Below are 6,000 nucleotides of genomic sequence, written 5' to 3'. Positions count from 1 at the left end.
ATTGAGGGGTGGTGGTTTCAAATTATGCATATACTATCCAATTGGCAGATGAATATCTGTTATCTAACTGGTAATCATATTAGAGAGACAAGGTAGGTCTTTTATTGGACCAACTTCTTTTAGTGAGAGCGTCTCTAAAATCCAAGGACCAGCAGGACTACAACACTGCATACAATCATATTAGGAAGATGAAAATAAAGTAGAATAAAAAGAACTAGGAACCCATAAGAGGTGAAAAGAGAAAGTGGGTTGGCAGGTGTATTACTGGCAAGGCAGGAAAGAAGAGGAGAGCAGAAATGGAAAACAGGCTGACAAGCGAGTACCTGCTGGCTTGCTTGTTTTTGGACAATCATTATTCCTGTGGGGCGCATCTGTGTTATGAAACTACCTTGCAGCAGCTCCCAGGATGAGGAGAATAGATCCAGATTGCCTCATATTTAACACATATTGCACAGCCACATTTAATTTGATGTTTGTCTCTTTCAGTTTTCAAATTTAAATACAATTCTAGCGACATAAGGTAAAATCCTTTATTCTTCCATATATGTGTGTGTGTGTGGTGGGCGAGTGGCAGGGGGTGGGCTTAAATTCAACAGAGCCTCTGTGATTTCTGTATGCAAGGTGTGAAAGTCTGTTTGGGGCACAGTCCATCCCTTGTGGTGGTCATGGAGCAATGGTTTGCCGTGGCTCTCTGCAGCAGCACAAAGGGGATGTTAGGGGCTGAGTTGGGGCAGGACAAGGTAAGGAGAGGATGTGGCTGTATGGACCCAATGGCCAGGGCCACCCAAAGGATTCAGGGGGCCTGGGGCCAAGCAATTTCAGGGGCCCCCTACATTTAAAAAAAGTTGCAATACTATAGAATACTATATTCTTGTGGGGGCCCCTGCGGGGCCTGGGGCAAATTGCCCCACTTGCCCCCCCCCCCTCTGGGCAGCCCTGCCAATGGCTAAATCTCCTACAGAGGGGTTCCCAGGTAATGTTCTTGGAAGGATTCTTTCTTCCCTGTTCTCCATGGAGATACCCAGCACTTATCTATATGTTTGGGCCCTGCTTATGCTGGGGGTCAAGGACTTGGCACATTGATCATGTTAAAGTCTTTCTTGTGGCATGAGGAGTCATCTCAGTCACTGGATATTTTTTGTTTTTTTGTTAAGTGAATGACATTTATTTTTTAATGAGGAAACCATTTCAAACTGTATGCTAGCAATGTACTGAGCAGTTTAAGATGCACTATGTGGCTCTGTAGTGTCTAATAGATGGTTTTAAAACAATAAATCATGCAATAAACTGTCTTCTGTTTTTTAGAAAGTTAATAATTAATATGAATGATACTGAAATTATGCAAGAAAAAAATGAAAGGCAGTCTTTTAATGGAAATTATGGGGCTTGATTCTGATCTTCATTACAATAGTGTAAATCTAGAGCCAGTGGTATCAATTAAATTACTCTGGGTTTGCACTGACATAACTGAGATTAGAATCAAGTCCTATGGGTTCTAATCCTAGTGAGTCTCTAGAATCTCTTTCCTGGCACCATGCTGTAAGGAATCAATTGCATTATCAAAATTGTTCAGCTTTTAGATTGTGCTGATATAGTCCTGTTGAACTGTCACTTCTACCTTCTAGATAAAGAAAATGTTAAAAGTCCTCTATTGTATAACACACAACTCCAGTGAAGAGCCATATTTATAACTATCAGAGGGGTAGCCATGTTAGTCTGGTTCTGTAGAAGCAGCAAAGAATCCTGTGGCACCTTATAGACTAACAGACGTTTTGCAGCATGAGCTTTCGTGGGTGAATACCCACTTCTTCGGATGCAAGCTTGCATATTTATATACATATTTATAACTTTTAGTGTAAAAAAGAAAGACAAGTATTTTGTTCCAGAAAAGTAGCTTTGTGAAAGTACAACACAACTTAAAGCTACATAAATAGTCTTTGACTGCACACAGCTGGATAGCTATATATAAAGAAAGAAATAAACCTGATACTGTACCAGCGAAATGACTGAGTGAATTAATATACTGTAGTTTATATAAAATTTGTAACTAGTTCTGTTGTGTTCCTCTTCCTCCACTCTTTGTATGTTTTATCATAGAATGGTAAGACTGAAAGGGGCATCAAGAGGTCATGATTCTAATCCAGTCCCCTACAATCATGGCAGCACTATATTATCTAGACCATCCCTGACAGGTGTTTGTCTAATCTGCTCTCAAGAATCTCCAATGATGGAGATTCCACAACATCCCTAGGCAATTTATTCCAGTGCTTAACCATCCTGGCAATTAGGAAAAACTTCCTAATATCCAACCTAAACCGCTCTTTCTGCAATTTAAGCCTATTGCTACTTGTCCTATCCTCAGAGGATAAACTGTTATGTCCCCTTCTATTTTCTCTTCTCCAGACTAAACAAACTGAGTTTTTTCAATCTGCCTTCATAGACCATGTTTTCTACATCTTTAATCATTTTTGTTGCTCTTCTCTGGACTCTCCACTTTGTCCACATCTTTCCTGAAATGTGGTGCCCAGAACTAGACACTATATTCCAATTGAGTGGAAGAACTACTTCTCATGTCTTGCTTACAACACTTCTGACCCAGAGGCAGATTGAGTAAACGGGCTTCTTTATTGCAGTACTTGTTCCCTCAACCCAATTCTCGAGTATCACTGAGCTAATCGCATCACATTCTTTTATCTAAGTTAATATGTAAATACCTATATTTACTACAACACCCCCAAAACCCTTATTGAGTAATATGAATGCCCATACAATTAATATTAATAGCTATATGCTGAATATAATTATCCCCGCCCCTGTTTACAGCATAAAGCATATTCTACAGACATTTTTACCTTGAAGTTACATTTCTGTGCAGTAATTACAGCCACAAATTCCCTTGATCAGCAGTTCACAGGGAAGGGAGGAAGGGTCCATGACCCCGAGCTCGTTTATGTAGCTGGGAAAGGAAGGGAGGGGGAGATAATACTTCTTTACACAAAGGGTATTCTTTAGACACCCACCTTCCTTATGCAGCTGCAATGCTTATCAATCCTTAGCAAGCAGAAGGGAAGGGAGAGGGATGGCACTTTATCTATCAAGCACAGAAACGGTGCCTGCCTGGGCTTCTACTCCCTAATATCATGTCAGGACACCAGGGGCAGCTCTAGCCATTTCGCCGCCCCAAGCACGGCGGCACACTGCGGGGGGCGCTGTGCTGGTCGCTGGTCCCGCGCCTCTGGTGAACCTCCCGCAGACGTGCCTGCAGAGGGTCCGCTGGTCCCGCGGCTCCCGTGGACCTCCCACAGGCGTGCCTGCGAATGCTCCACTGGAGCCGCGGGACCAGCGGACCCTCCGCAGGGACGCCTGCAGGAGGTCCACCGGAGCCGCCTGCCGCCCTCCCGGCGACCGGCAGAGCACCCCCCGCGGCATGCCGCCCCAAGCACGCACTTGGCGTGCTGGGGCCTGGAGCCGCCCCTGCAGGACACCAGCGGTTTCCCAGGTCTTTACTTAACCCTTACATATCCCAACAAGGATGGTGATCAATTGTTCTCCATATCCACTGAGAGAAGACCAAGAAGTTAATCAGCAGCAAGAGAGATTACGGTTAGATATTAGAAAAACTTTCTAATTAAAAGGATAGTTAAGTACGGGAATAGGCTTCCAAGGGAGGTTGTGGAGTCCCCATCACTGGGAGGTTTTTACGAACAGGTAGGAGAAATATTTGTCAAGGATGGTCTAGGGTACACAATCCTGCTTCAGTGTGGAGGAGATGGATAGATGATCCCTTGAAGTCCCTTCCAACCCTGCATTTCTATGATTCTATATTCAATATGCTGATAACTCCAAACTGTATGTCAGTATGATGACTGACCATGTATCACCTCATCTAGAGTAAAACCCATCTGTATTCTTGGACTTTTGTGGAAAGGGGATTCTTTTTGGACTTTAGTTGTACAAATTCTATTATATTTTGGGTTGATACCATTAGTTTTGATTTAATTGTATTTGAATTTATATTGTGCAGCATTTTATTGTTTTAATATTATTTCAAAAGTATGCAAAGCCATGGATAGCTGCTTTTTTATGGTAGCTTATTCACAATTAAAAAAAATTAAAATGGAAAATATTTGGAGATATACCTATCTCATAGAACTGGAAGAGACCTTGAAAAGTCATTGTGTCCAGTCCCCTGCCTTCACTAGCAGGACTAAGTACTGCCTCTGACTTTTTTGTGTGTGCGCGTGCGCTCCAGATCCCTAAGTGGCCCCCTTAAGGACTGAACTCACAACTGTGGGTTTAGGAGGCCAATGCTCAAACCACTGAGGTATCCTTCCCACCAATGCTCCAACCACTGAGGTATCCCTCTAGCTTCTCCTGTTATCTCATTCCCAATGGTAAGAGAATCAGGCTCATTTGTAATTTGTATTGAATTATTACACAAAAAGCATTTCTCACAAATCTACCACTGTTTAAAAACAGAACTTTTAAAAATGAATAACATCAATTCATTGGTTTATGGACCCCAAAATCCTCCAAGGGTGATTGAAAAATCAATATAATATCTTTGAACTGGAAATTTTAAATTAGGATTTGGATTTTAGTTGAAAGATGCACAGCCTCATACACAGACAGCTCTCCATTGACTAAATGTCTGAGATTATATATTGTGCATGGTTTTTCAGCTAATGTGGAAAATATTGCTGTTATGAGTTATATACGTGATACCTTTTATTCTGACACAAGTATGCAAATAGCTTGGGTGTAAGTCCTACATGCCCCCTTCCATAGATTGTCTGAATAGACATGCCTGGGACATTGAAGCTGGATGGGAAACAGCTTTCCTGTCCCATGAAACATTTTGAGATTTATTTACACAAAGTGAAACAGTTCTAACAGGAAAGACAGAGAGACCCACCCCAGAATTCCCAATAGCCTAGTGGTTAGGGCACTCACCTGGAATGTGGGCAGAGCCAGGTATAAGTTCCTGATCAAACCTTTGGGCTATTGCCTATTCTGGGGTAGTCTTTTGGCCGGAAATTCCATTCTGGACCCAAGAAGCCATTTCTCGACCAAATTTCACTGAAACGGATACGTTCTTGAGAAAAGTTTGTTTCAATGAGTTGGCATTTGCTGACAAAAACAGTTTCATCAAAAAATTCCTGACCGACTGTACTGGACATGGGTTTATTTCCTGAAACAGCCTATTTTCAGTACAGCTAGCATAGAGACTATTTCTTACTCAGACATACCCATTGTTCTATTTCCAGATGATATTGATGTACATATGGGATTGAGAATCAGGCCCTTCCAGCTTTGGTCTAGACTGCAATTCTTTGCATAAACTTATCAGAAACAAGTTCACACTTCCTGAGCACTATATATTCTATAGTGCAGGGTTCTCAAACGGGGGGTCAGGACCCCTCAGGGGGTCGCAAGGTCATTACATGGGGGGTTGCGAGCTGTCAGCCTCCACCCCAAACCCTGCTTGCCTCCAGCATTTATAATGGTGTTAAATATATAAAAAAGTGTGTTTAATTTATTAGGGGGGTTGCACTCAGAGGCTTGCGATGTGAAAGGGGTCTCCAGTAAAAAAGTTTGAGACCCAGTGCTGTTGTGGAAGAAAACAACAAACGTAGCCTCCTCAGGTGCATAGTCAATGGGGAGCTATCTGCCTCTGTGTGGTTTTTACACATCTCTCAGCTAAATCAGTTACATTAATGCAAATTCTGTCAGTTGGGGATATTCTGTAGATTTGGGAGTCTTTGGATCTGTATGCAAATGAATGGATTATATTGTCCCAGTCAAATTCAGTACACATTTACTGATATTTGTTTGGAATACCCTGCACTATATTAAACTGCTTTAGAACACCATATGCGAAATAACACACCTGACTGGAAATTGCTTACACAAGCCATGCAGGGTGACTGCTGCATTTGATGGAGAAGTGAAGTGAAAGGCAAACAATACACTGGTTTTTAGAAGGCACATCACATTCAA

This window comes from Mauremys mutica, chromosome 1 (assembly GCF_020497125.1).
Source record: "Mauremys mutica isolate MM-2020 ecotype Southern chromosome 1, ASM2049712v1, whole genome shotgun sequence".
Lineage (NCBI taxonomy): Eukaryota > Metazoa > Chordata > Testudines > Geoemydidae > Mauremys > Mauremys mutica.
The sequence above is the reverse complement of the archived record's forward strand: the minus strand, read 5'-3'. Positions refer to the sequence as shown.